Below are 14,747 nucleotides of genomic sequence, written 5' to 3'. Positions count from 1 at the left end.
ATTTTCAAAGTAACCAATTTTATGATGAATAGAATATTATCAATCTTTTCGCGACCTTTAGTTTCAAATATTGGTGTACGTTATTATTTAACCTCACCTGTTCTCACAGAACTAACAATTATCACCACATAACAATATTTGGTTTTAATTCACAAGGCCCCAAATTGTTTTTCAACAAAAAAAAAATCAAATTACATATTTTGCAAGAACTTCTCATGAATGATGAAGAGTTCTTTCTGTCGATTTTGACGAGGTTACTGCAGATAAAATTATTCGTGTGGAAAAAAAAGATTATGCATTTTCCACACTTCTATTGTCTTGGAACGCGACTTGTGGTTTTCGCTAATTGATGATTGACTAAATCGTGGTGAATTGTTCATTTGCCGATTAGAGATGCACACTTTGACTGTTCGATTGGTTAATTATGAATCGTGTGGCTTTTTTCATCTCTGTCAATAAAATATCAGTAACTGATCATTTATTTAAAAGGCGCGCTTAGTAGTCCAGTAGACAAAGCAAAAAAAATGGGGTCTGCTGGAAAAAATTCCGAACGCAAATAAACTACTACAGGTTGTTCAGGGGTGTTGTGGGATGACCCTCTCAAGCTATCCAACGAAGACTTGTGCTAACTTGAGGAGGGCCGAAAAACCTCAACATTTTCGGACTTTTTTCGATTATAGACAATCATTATTTTCAATTAATTCTTGGTTATTATTCATTTATTTCACCTATTTGATCTGATTTTTAAGGTTTAAAATAATTATGGGTTGATAGGAATTTACAGTAGGTGATAGATAGATATTTATTCTCAAAAATGCTATAAATAACAAAATGAAAACAGATCATAATTAGGGAAAAAAATCAACTAAATAATACAACAATAGAAAAGAAGATATTCTACCCATAAAAAAAACATATTCTAAATCTTATTTTTACAATACATTTCAAATTCTAATATCGAATATGGTTCACAGTCAATTAAAATTGAAGAAACAGTTTTCTTGAACAAAGTAAAATCAGAAATATCTCTTATTCTTCTAGGAAGATAATTATAAATCTTAATGCTGCAATAAAATGTACTATATTCAGTAGCTGACAATTTATGAGGAGGATAAAAGTACTCATACATCCTCCTGGTAGCATTTGTATTCACACAGCTAAGAAAATAAAATCTATTTTTACGAAAAAATAACAAAATTCTGTATACATATGATTGTAGTCATAATATTACATTTTTTGAAAATATTCCAACATGATGATCTATATGCCATCTGATTCATTGTCCTTATAGCTAGTTTCTGTGCTATGAACACTCGCTTAGCCTGAGTACTACCTCCCCAAAAAATTATTCCATACGAGAGCAAAGATTGGAAGTTCGCAAAGTATATAGCTTTCAGACAATCTAGATCAACTTGATTCCTAACCACCTTTAACATGTATATTACTGAAATAAGCCTACTTATGAGGGAGTTACAGTGCATTTCCCAATTCAGATGTTTGTCTATTGTAACTCCTAATAGTTTAGTCTGTGAGCTGACATGAATTTCATCACTATTGAACAAGATGTTATCTGGATAAGTCAGGTTAGATCGAACATTCGAGAAAATCATTACGTTAGTTTTACTCGCATTTAGAAGCAGACAATTATTTGTACACCAGTTCTCGATCTCTGACATAGCAGTCAAAAGGTTGTTCTCAACTGTGAGGATACTTGGGCAAGAAATCAAAACATTCGTGTCATCGGCATATACAGTCCATTCAGGAATTATTGACATCGAAGTAGGCCATGAACGTCTAGTCGCGGCTTTATTTCTGGTTACAAAAATATCACTAAAAATTGCTATGGTTCATCATAGAAATAACCAGTTTAAATTATTTTCATCATTTTTGTATCCGAAAGATCCTGAATTTTCGAAATTACGATTATTACGAAGGGACGCATACAGTCATGATTTCATAAATTGAAATTCAGATTATATAACGTAAAAAAATAGTGAAATGCTATCTCATTTCAAGGAAATCCAATGAAGAGATATCTATTCATTTAAGAGTCGCCCATGAAAGATCCCATTGAAGATCATTAAAATATGCATATTCCTATTCACCAGAGGCTCTTCAAAAATTGTTGCATTACTGATGGACACTAGATACCAACCTGCTTGCAAAATTCTTATCAAATAACTCTTATGGATCATTTTGACTGTGGTGTCTGAACTGGTGAAGAAAACAGAGAAAACTGGTTGATAAATTTAAATAGTGTAGCTTAGTGAATGGAAGAGCCATATCATAATAAGACAGAAATAAAATTCAAAGAATCCATTTAGTATATAAAAAATTTTGACATCACAGTTGTACTGTAACTTTCAAAATTGGAACTAATTTATCAGCCGATGTGTAAATTACTTGCTAAAGTCAGTATTTATTGAAACTGTTCATGACATGAATGATTGATTAAACTTGTATGAAAAATATAAGGACTATTTGTACTCGAGTTTTCTGTTTTATATTGAAATGCTTTTATACTAGTTTCTATTAAATTACATAAATTATTTTGCCCATAACAGCTTTTTATTATTATTTTTAATTTGTGAATTTTAAAAATTTATTGCATTCTATTATTATCTTCAAGTGGGTAAGAGGTGAAGAAATTCTTGAATATATTTTTCGATTGAATACTCAGTAAAAATTCTATAAAGCAATTGGAATTTATTAGATTTTTGGATTACTCATTGAAGAACAAAAAACAGATATAACAATACTTAATTTCAATAGAATAGAATATAAATAAACTATAGATGCAATGCCAAGACTTTGTATAGCAATCCAATTATAAAATAATTCTCTCTTCATAGATTTATATAATCCGCATGATCACCACTGTCAAAACAAAACATCCAGGTAAAAATCCAAATATTCATCATTCAAAATAGCAATCCTTCCACTTTTACCCTTGAATATACTTGAAAAACTTTTTGTTTTCTTTCTAGAGTCCACTGTTGAATAATGCTGCCATTTTCAAAAAACCAAGTTTCCTCCAGATAAATGAATTTCACATTTTGTTGCAAATATTCTCTGTATTCACCATAAAATCGTACTCAACTTATATTTTTCTGTTCATCAACAAGAATTTTCCTTTTATTAACTGTTTTGAACTTGTAACCAATTAAGTTTATGTAAAGTTGTCTTTGATTGATTAAAATCCAGATGCTTTTTGGTCAAATTTCATCCAGGCTGATATATTGGTTGCTTTTGGCTCGGCTTCTGGTAACAATCAAATCATTCAATGATTCTTTGAAGGTGAAATCGTATTGCACAGGTTTTCTTCCACTAATAATCCTGGTTGTAATGATTTGCCTTCTTCTTTTTCAAACAGTACTGTGAGAAATACTCTAATAAACTAATCAATGTGTGTTTGAAATTGATACAACTTTTAAGTTTCAAAATTTCTTCGATCAAAACCAATAATACAAACTGAAATAAGTGAAATCTAACCTCCTGTCAATGACATTTCCAATGCCAACCCGAAATCTGCAATTCAAAATGTTACTGAATGAGCCAGTACCAACTTAATTTCGATTTTCCAAAGCCACCCGGGATGTCAATAATTCCTGAATGGACTGTAGGATTGTATCCATTGTTTCTCTTACTGTTATTTCACGCCTAGGATGCTCAATTGTCTTGTAAGATTGAAATACATTAGGAAGATCATTGATATAAACCGTAAACAGAAGTGGACCCATTATTGTTCCCTGCGGTACACCCATGATTACAACTCTCTCAGATGAAATGAAATTTTCATTACCGTTGTTTATTACAAACATCTGTTTCCTATTATTCAGATAGTTTTGAATCAGTTTAAATGCAACCCCTCTGATACCATATCTTTCGAGCTTTGATAAAAGAATAGTATGATCAACAGTGTCAAAGGCTTTGGAGAAATCCACGAAAAGACCTGCTGGTATTTCACCTTTTTCAAAAGAAACTTTAATATGCTGTGATAACATGCCACGATAACATTGAAATATCTACTCTTCGCAAAAACATAGGCTCTTTGCAAAGCTACCTCCCCCCTCCAACTCCCTATGTTTCAATATGTCGATATTGCTGAGTAATTACTATAATTACCTTAGAACGGATGGAAATTGATGGTTAGAGGATCAGAACCTTTGTTTTTTTCCAATTTTTGACATTTTGAGAAAATTCCTCTAATTTTGATTGGCTACATCTCGGTTGATATAAGGTTATAAACAAGATTCTGGAAATAAAATTATAGGGAATTCAATTATGTACTACTTTGAGATTAAACGTTAGGTTCGAAAACCAATCAAGTTAAAAGTTATAAGCAAAAAACCGAAAAAAGTCCGAAAATGTTGAGGTTCTTCGGCCCTCCTCAAGTTAGCAACGGGGTCCTTGTGTTGGATAGCTTGACAGAATCACCCCACAGCACCCTCAAACAACCTCTAGAAGTTTCATCAAGTTCGGAATTTTTTCCAGTTATATCCGACAATAATTATTTCAATACCTACTTTTCGACGAGAAGTTTTTGAAACTATTTTTCTCGAAAACCACGCATACGAAAAAATTGAAGAATATGATTTTTTAGTACAAAGTATTGAACTTTCGAAATAATGCCTCAAAAATTGGAAAATGTCGCTGTACAAAAAAATTGAGACCCACCTGATGGAAATAATAAGAACTAGTTTTCTATGATTATTGATTAACTTTATGGCAATGACATTGTTAAAATATTCTATAGAGAGGAAAAGAATAAGCTCAATAATGTGAACCGTGTTCAAAGATTTTATTTCATTGTTGCAAAGCAAAGACTCATTCAACAAGAAATAATCCTGAAAATTTTTCATAATTTGTGTCATACTAACTTCGATTTTTTCTGGGTTAGTTCTAGAGAAAATAAATAAAATCCATCTTGAGTTTCGCACCTTTGAAGGATTGTCGCTCCGTCGAGAAACATTTCAAAAAAAATTATTTGCATGGAAGGCAAAAATACTGGGGAGAGCCCAATATTTTTTATCGTATAATACGGTTGTTAATTATTGACCACTTATTCTGTGTCGCCAAGTTGTAAATATGAAAATTATTTTATTGGGAGTGAAATGTGATGATTCATCTTGTATATCGGGATGAATCAATTAAATATGATGATTTATGAGCATTGAATTGCTTTCGTTATTTATGACGTTGTTGAAAGACTGGTAAATCCAAACGATTAATTTGAAGAAATCAAAATGTTACATCAAGATAATTTTCAATGTCACGTTATAGTCTGGCAAAATCGTTATTCAGTCAGTTGATTTATTAATGTGAAAATGATTGGGAGAACTGAAAATATGAATGTTATTCTAATACTCCTTTAAATTTACAAATTCCTTGAATCGTTCCCCACAAAAAAAAATGAAGAAAGCACTGCAGTTGATTCAGGTTCTTTTGACCTCTCGCTCATTCATGCGCCAATAGACCACATAACTGTATATACAACATACACTGTGTCCGTAAAGTATGGAACAAATTCATTTTTAGCTAAACAGATCATTTTAAGAAATTCTCCTGAAACACGTCGATTTTTATTTTAATTTGCCGTATTTTGAAATAATAATCTAATATACATGGTGAATTACTTTCGAGTAATGACGTCACCGTCATTTTTTTTAATGGAACACCCCCATTTTGTCTCAATTTTCCGATTACTCTAGCTGAGCTGATTCCAAAAATGTATCACATGTTGATGTGTACAGGGTGGACAAAAATACAATAGTTTTGTAAAGTAACGGGTAACATTCTTTATTAGTTGAATTAAGTAATTAATTAAATAAATTAATTAAAATTATTAATCTAAAAATTTAACAAACTTCAGGGTCCTACATTCAAATCAATTGCCGCTAGACAATAAGTATTTTCGATAATATTGTTAATTTAACTAATGAAGAATGTTACAGCTCAGCTAGAGTAATCGGAAAATTGAGACAAAATGGGGGTGTTCCATTAAAAAAAAAATGACGGTGACGTCATTACTCGAAAGTAATTCACTCTGTATATTAGATTATTATTTTAAAATAAGTACGGTAAATTAAAATAAAAAATCGACGTGTTTCAGGATTATATCTTAAAATGGTCTGTTTAGCTAAAAATGAACTAGTTCTAAAGTTTACGGACACTGTTATAATGACTTACGATTTTTTCATTAGATTTTTGGGATTAGAATTTTATGTTCCAAAATGTAAACTGTGTAAATTTCAGTGGGAATTCAACAGTTTTTTTTCCAACGATTCAGAAGGTTTACTATCGAAAATAAAAACCAAAATGGAAAGCACTCACGTGAAGTCAAGTAGCTCAAGGAGGATCTCGAAAATATTTTCCAATACGTGACCATAAAACCGACAGAATTGATATTTGGATGTGTTGATAACAACGCCAGAACCATAGAAAATTCAAGTATATTTAAAAAAATATTGGGAAGATTGGCGGGCTACGGTCGAAAAGTTGTGTGTTTTTTTTCATTACATATTTTTTTTATTGAATTTTCTTTGGCTTTTTCGAATAGAAGGAATTAATAGAATTTATAGTTTCTGCTTGAATTTCATATAGTTTTGGCGCTGCTATTAGCACGAAATTCTATACAAACACAAAAATTTCATCTCGTGATCAATATGAAATTTTTCACGATATTTGAAATAGTGATTTTAAATCCAAATGCAAATTTTCATTCCAATCCAATATGCAGTTTCGAAATTAATAGGCAACAAATATTCGATCGGACATATTTACGAAACCCCTAGTTGGATTTTGCTCATTAGGACCACGAAAAGTTACAAATTCTGGGTTTATTAGTTCGAGCTCAAATTTGAGGACGGATTTCTCATTAGTGAACTTTATCGTTTGAGACCATTCCCGGCTCAACATTAGACAAATACAGATATTGGGTGATCTGTTGTGAGCACGAGCACTCAAAAAATCGCAAACCTCAAGATTATAAGTACTTAAACAAACAATTATCTTGGGACTGTTTTCTTCAGAATCCTTCTAGTTGATTGATATCTTAGGTTCAATCGATTTACAAACAAATCAAATTTCTCGAACACATAGAACTTTGAAAGTCGAAATAAAAGCACTATACCTAACATTTAATTTCAACTCAGAGCTTCAATATTGTTTGCATTATTCATTTTCATCTTTCCTCACAACATCTTTTCGTGTACTTTTGTCGATCATAGAGACCTTTTACTGGAACGTACGTTTTTATAGTTTTAATGTAAATTTCAATGATTTCACAAAATTATCATCGAATGTTGAATCTAACTCACAGAACTAATTCATTTTTCACATTTAACTTTGCCTGTATTTCATTTTAAAATACTAATTGGACGCTCTTTATTCTGAATAAAAACTCAAATATCGAAATATTGAGAAAAACATGACTTTTTTTCCAGAATCACATACAAGGATGAAGGTCATTTTGAGCCCATACTTCAGTGTTAACACTAAACTAGTAGCTTGTTTCTGTAGAAGATGTTATCTGAAAGAGGATGATGTACTCATAACTGCTGTCAATATAAAATTTTTGGAGAATGCCGACCCTAAACACTATTTCTTGTTCCAAAATAATTTTTTTTATACTTCTCGCTCCAAATCTAAGCGAGGATCATCAGATGAAGAAAGTCAAGATGATTCAATAATTCAGAACACAAAAACTAAGATGAATTTGTTAAATATAGAACCCAGAATCAAAAGAAAATGCTTTAAACTACAAGAGAATCAAAATGAAATGGAAAAAATTAAAGATGAATCTGAAGTGAAACATGAAAACAAAGAAGAACAAATAAAAAACAACTCCAATTATAACGAACATATTGGGGATGAACTAAAAAAAGAATCTGACAGAAAGATATTTAGTACAGATGATAGCAAAAATATTGTCAAATGGATACCTCCGATATCTCCACATAACCTCATCGAAGAAAAATATTACAACGACCCTTGGGCATTGCTAGTTGCTACCATTTTCCTCAACAGAACATCTTGTTTCCTAGCTCTGCCTTACATGGAAAAGTTTTTCGAAGATTTCAAAGGACCATACGATGTTTTGAAGGTCGAAACAGAAAACTTAGAGCCTTATTTCACCAAAATAGGTATCGAAAAAAAGGAATTTATTCATTTATTGATCGAAAATATTATTATTATTATTTTTTTTTCAATTTAACATTTTTAGGATTGGTGAGGACTAGAGCCAATCAGGTGTGGAGGATGTCTCATGATTTCGTCAATAAAGAATGGAAAAATGTTGGTGAATTATATGGCGTGGGAAAATACGCGGAAGACGCCTACAAGATGTTCCATTTGGGAGATTTCAATGTAGAGCCTACCGATAGATATTTGAAGATCTACAAGGCTTGGTATGAAATGAAGGAGAAGAATGAGAAGTTAGGCATCAGAGAATCGAATTCCCAGGTTTACCTTGAAGATTATTATGTCACTCCTGAAGATGAAGATCGTACCGAAGACATATAGATTCTAGATGAGTGAATTGAAAGTCCAAATAAATTTTCAACTGGTGGTTAATTTGAAGATGTACGACTTCTTCGTCAGCGACATTTTGGTAAGTATTTAATCATTATTTAGGGTTATAGAGTATTTTAAGATGAAAAAAACTTAAAAAAAAAATTAAAATAATTGCGTATTTTTGCTAAAAATTTTCAAGACTCTAATTTGAATTCGAATTTGAAAAGGGGCCACTAACCCCATACATCGAATTTCTAGTCCTGTTTCAATTTTATTTTGCAAATATCTCTAGAACGGTGAACCATAACAAGAAGAGACATAAAAGAATGGAGATCAATTTTTATTTCAAATTGATAACCATACTCTGTTTGCATCTCTTACTATTTTTGAGATATGCCGATTTAAATCTTAATTTAAATATTGGCGAAAAATTAAGCAAAATCTTGAGTATTGCCGTTAAATGTATCAATAGTATATCGTGAATATAACATTTATCAGACAAGTTGGGCAGAATTTTAGAGGTAGCATAAATGTCATTTTCAGTCAGCAAATTTTGTCCCCAACATGAACTATCAAATTTGAAATGAAACGCGCGGAAATGAAAACATATCAGTGATACGATATTTCATTCAATTCGCGAGTTTCTCCGAAAAGAACGTACTTATTAGGCCTCATAGTGAATCAACGTTCCTTTTTAACTCAGAATATATTGAAATAAATACCTAAATATATCAGAAATTCAGAAAACAAATAACCGATGACACTATAGGAGAGCAAAAGTTGCCAAACTTTGTATTTCAGCAAGTAGATACAGAAAATAATAAATATTCTGCTTATTATAGATTCGACAATAACGAAAAATATCGGATTCCAAATATTCGAATTTGCATATTCAATCGGGAATCACTCAACTAAATATATTTCATTCAATATAATATATATTCATAACGATATAGTAAAATTGTGGATTTTAAAATATATCACAATCCGACAACGTAAGCTAACCATGTTGGGGACATGTAAAAATTGCGTATACTCCATCTATTTATGTTTATCACTATAGTAATATTACTCTATAGAGTATTAGTGTAATAGGGGAGTCTATCGTCTATCTCCACCTTACCATGCGAACGACTATTGGCCCGTTTCTGAGCCTACAACTGCAATTAAGATTTGGTGAGTCTCTGAGGTACTCTACCATGCTTTGTTAACTGTTATTATTATTAAATAAACACACACCTGAAAAAAATGAATAGAATTGTCACAGTTGAAAATGAAGAGGAATAAAATTGTTCACACAAAAAGGCTACACACAAATAGGCTTTTGAGAGAAAAACTCGCGAATCACCTGTCCAAAGCATTTTTTAACCATTCTGATAGTGGACCGCCAGTTTAAAGTCATATGAGACAAAAGAGTTGAGCAATATCAAGGAATCCAATCCCGCAAATACTATTTACTTAATGTCGAGTTATAATGACTTTCCAATTTGCTGATCATGAATCTAAAAATTCGACAATTAGGAAAAAATTCGGATTCCAAATATTCAAATTTGCATATTTGATTGAGAATCACTCAAATAAATATATTTCATTCAATATAATATATCTACATTCATAAAGATATAGTAAAATTGTGGATTTGAAGATAAATCACAGTCCGACAACGTAATCTAACCATGTTGGGGATATATACATATAACTAATGTTGCATCTTCGTCCGTAACTAATGAGTGGTTTATTGCTTTCTGAGACGTTTCAAAAGACGTTTGTGCATTTATTATCTAATATGCAATTGTAATATTGAACCCCGCAGATCCTGCATAGAAAATCCCGCAATTTTTATCCCGCAGAATTTCGGATGGATCCCACATTTGCGAGATCCATCATTTGTGGGATTGGATTCCATAAACAAGATCAATATTGAACATGCAGAGCAGTGCTCTGTAATCAGTTATTAAGTCACCTCTTAGACGACAATTAGCAAATAAAGTGATACGTATTGTAGCAATCACCTCATCATACCTTGGTCTTCTTATATGGAATTCTAGTGGCTCATCTAGATTAATAATATTAAGGATCAGCACAGGATACCACACCAGGCCAAGATATTCAAGTATGGGCTGAGGGCCGAAGACAGGTGGTGTAAAGAACCCTGTATGTGTAGGGATTACAACATCCAAATGTCTTTTAAAGGAAGAAATATCATTCTCTCCATTTTGTTGGCAATAGCTATAACGTGTTCCCACCATGACAAGATCGATCCAAGATTTGAGGGAAATGTAGTGGGCCAAGTGGTAGGAGTATCTTGGATTCTGTTTTACCATATGGAGAATCTTGCATTTATCAAAATTAATAGGAAGCAGTCGAGTGCTGGACCAACACAAATTAGCATCGAGAATATCCTGCAGAGATTTCACCAAGTGGTTGACGTAAACTTCAGCATCGTCAGCGAATAAATAACATGTTGATTTCACTGAACGCGCTAGGTCAGAAAGAGAAGGAGGCCTCAAACAGACTCCTGAGGACTCCCATTTAACACACCTCTAGTAGATGATACAGAGTCGCTAACACGAACTCGAAAGACTGTAGGATAAAAAGTCCACAGCCAAATCAGTGAAACTACCAGTTTCGAGAGTCTACCTTGAGGAGGAGAAGTATGTGAGGAGCCTGGTCAAAAGCCTTTGAGAAGTCAAGATAAAGGTTATCAACCGGATTTCCATGTCAAGCATTAATCTAGTCATCAACGCAAGTCAAAAGATCGCAGAGCTGCCTGAAAGCCATGCTGACTCTAAGGTGTAAAATCAGATTATTTATATCAAAGCATGAAAAATACTAAACGAAATATCACATCGTATAACACATTAGGAACTTATTGGGATTACAATGTGTGTTCCGTGAAAATATTTGGCATTTATCAGTAGCTTGTTTCGAATGCAAAATCGTATGAATTCACCATATCTATTTTGAATGTTGAATGTTTAAATATCTGCTTCCAAATAATTCGATAGCAAAGGTATGGTTGTTTTTCGTCTTCGTGAATTACCTAATGATTTTATCCCTCTTTCAACGAGGATAATGAGGAATTTTGTCAATATTGGTTGAGCTGTCTTGTGTTATTTTTATGCAGACGGTTTAGCAAAGGCGGTTTGGAGATATTTATTGCAGCGAATGTTGACGAACGCAGCGGAGCGAAACAACCTCATGTTGCTTTTGAAATTAAGGATGAAATAAGAAAAGGGGGCTAGCAAACTGGGCCGAATTGCCGCCCCTCAAATAGAGGCGCGTGAAATGGTCGCTTCGCTGTTCCATCCCTAACGCCGGCCCTGTTATTATCATAATCTCTAGTTTGAAACATTGGCCAAGTTCCCCTGAAACGTATAATACGCACTAGAATTTGGGACATCCCGTAGATACAAAATTGATTTAAACATTTAAAGAGATTCAGTAGACCGCTATGAATACAGCAACTATTTCTAGAAACGGTGTTTCGTCTATGTTATTAAGAGGAATTAAATGTCCTGCGAGCAGTTAGGATATTGAAATCTCATGCAAATAGCCTGAAAAGTTTCTAAGAAAAATCTCTTGTCGGCGGACGAACCTTCAGAAATTACTTCGATACCTACTATTCAATTAGAGTGATTTGAATTAACATTCTGAGAAATAATTATATCAGTATAGTAAAAAACCAACATTATTAAAATTTCTCTTGATATCCTACATTTTTGAACGCTTAACAAATACGAGGAAGAGCACCAATAATAACCAACAAGATATGAAAAAGTCATTCTTGGAAAATTTCCATAAGTACCATACAATTATTAATTGCAGTAGCAAGCAAATAAAACCTGTGAGGACATAATGGCAATAAATTCCCCAATGATGTAATTCTCCAAACAAACCAAAAGTCAAGTTCAAGAATATTCAGATGCTTGAAGCGCTTCTGAAAGAAATATCGACGTCATCACCAAATCAAAGAGGTTTACAGTACCGAAGTCCTTCTCCATTGAGCCGGTGTTGATGAAAGTTACAAGGTGACCCAGAAAAAACTCCACCTAATAGGAGAAACATATTATGTGCATCAAAGGTCGGAGAAATTCCTCTGTGTGTTTTCTAGGAAGACCTTGATGATTTCCTGTACAAAATATACAAGGGGCGACTGATAATCGAATGTTTAAGGAATTTGATAATTTCGTGGGAACATTAAATCACTCAATATCGTAGCTATGAAATTTTCTAGGAAAATAATGAAACATCAAATTGCCAGGTTTCGTTGATCATTTACTTCTATTTTGTAGTTCGCGTAATTCGATGATGATTCAAGCCAAATTCTATTCGAACTTCCGGGCAACAATCACAATATTTATCGGAGTAATCATCAATTACGCTAAAAATTAATGAGCGGATAACATCAACCGTGAAGTCTGTAAACTCGAACTACGATTTTTTTCTGAAGGACTTACTTATTGGCTTCCTTTCGCGGAAATGCAATTTTTCTAGGTTGTAATTTGATAATAATCGATTACAAGATATGTTATATGCTCTGCAAAGAGTGTACGAACTTCAAATCACTAGCAACTGGAATTGCAGCTTATATAATATCTTCATATAAGGCATTGGCTAGTTTGCTTGACATGTTCAGTTTGATTTATAATTTCCGACAATAAACTTTATTGAAATTCATTATCTAGATTTATACCTACTCATAATTATTTGATCGAATATTTTTACCATTTTATCGTTGAAAATGGGTTCTAGTCGCGATAATTTTCAGAATTTTCATTTGAAATTAAAAACGCCCGGTACTCAAACATTTTAGTATGATTCTGATACAGTTCGTTTAAAAGTAGATGTGAAATTTGGTGCAAGATCCGTCTCATTCTAGTGAGCCGACAGGTTACTACCAAAGACCTGAATTTCTGAAAAATCTCAATCGCGAAGTGGTCTACAATATTACAATATTTTATTCAATTTGAACATGACCTGCAGCTAAGTGAATTCAATATGCTATACATTTGAGTACCTAGTGATGTTCAGCTGCTTCCTTCTTCCTTGCTTCTTCCCATTTAGCTACATTTCCAGGAGAGTTTGTTAGTTTCTTAAGTTTGTAAAATACTGGTAAACAGACAACAAGTGAAATAACGTAGAACTTCCAGTACGCTTGATTTTGGAAATGGAATTTGAATGGAAATTGGGCAATCTGTGCGGCTGTTGTATAAGGGAATTTCATTGGTCTACCCACAGGTTTGTCAGCCATTTCTGCAACTTTTCGCCCAAATAATCTACACTTCTTATTATATAATTGTTATAGACAGCCCAAGTTGTCTTGTCTCTGGTTTCTGAGGATATGCCCGAACGAATACTACTCCTTTTTTGGAATGTTTTGGAATTGCGCTTCCCTAACTAATTTGAAATAGAAACAAAAGGATGTGCGCCAAATGGTTTGAAAATGAAAGCAATTTAGACAGTATTTTACGACACATCGTAGTGATGTGCTCTCTATATTCTTGCCAGCAAAATCGAGAAAAAAAGCTTAAATTTCTTCCCAATGGAATTTTCATTCGTATTATAACATGTATTACATTTTTGAAATCAGCAGCTTTGAGAAAAAAAGCATTATCAATGTATCATATTTCGAAACGGCGGAGTCGATAATTTCAACCATTTAATTAATCATAAAAAGAACCTAAATTAAAAATCGATTTCAAATACGACTTCAAACAAGCAAGTTATTCAGCTTCATCGAAAACTACAGTTTTTCCAATTTAGATCAAAACTCAAGGTCCAAATTTATCCATTCCTCGACGCACAACATTTGGGCCTCTCTTACGGCACGCTATGGCTTATTTTACATCTGAATTTGCATCTCCATTCTTATAAGGTTCTCTTGATACAAGAACTAGAGCCAGATTATCATGGAATGAGCCAGATTATCATGGAATTGGGAGATTGAGCATAAATGTTTTGGTGACGATTTTTCTTATCGAGTTTTCATATTTTTCACTCGGCTATTTGAACATTTTTCACTTCAAATTATATGGAATAGGAATAGATGTGATTCCAGCGAGGTGGTGTTACAAGCCACACAGCACGACCCGTTTTGGCTTAATTATAAAAAAAAATGACCAGGACACGTAATGTCTCGTTTCGGCGATGTGAATTGACCACCAAAATCCTGTGATTTATCGCCTTTGGATTTTTTTTGTGGGGTTTTGCGAAAGATCGAATTTTAATCC

The 14,747-nt window shown here is 32.9% G+C and overlaps 1 protein-coding gene across 1 annotated transcript in view; it reads right to left on the bottom strand.

Moving 5' to 3' along the window:
* The window catches only part of LOC123676764 (calcium release-activated calcium channel protein 1-like), a 28,943-nt gene that overhangs the window by 4,727 nt on the left and 9,469 nt on the right, over positions 1-14,747 (bottom strand). The gene's annotated exons all lie outside the window — the stretch shown is intronic.

Source organism: Harmonia axyridis, chromosome 3 (assembly GCF_914767665.1).
Source record: "Harmonia axyridis chromosome 3, icHarAxyr1.1, whole genome shotgun sequence".
In the NCBI taxonomy this organism is placed as follows: Eukaryota; Metazoa; Arthropoda; class Insecta; order Coleoptera; family Coccinellidae; genus Harmonia; species Harmonia axyridis.
Note: the sequence above shows the minus strand (reverse complement) of the source record. Positions and strands in the feature narration are given on the sequence as shown.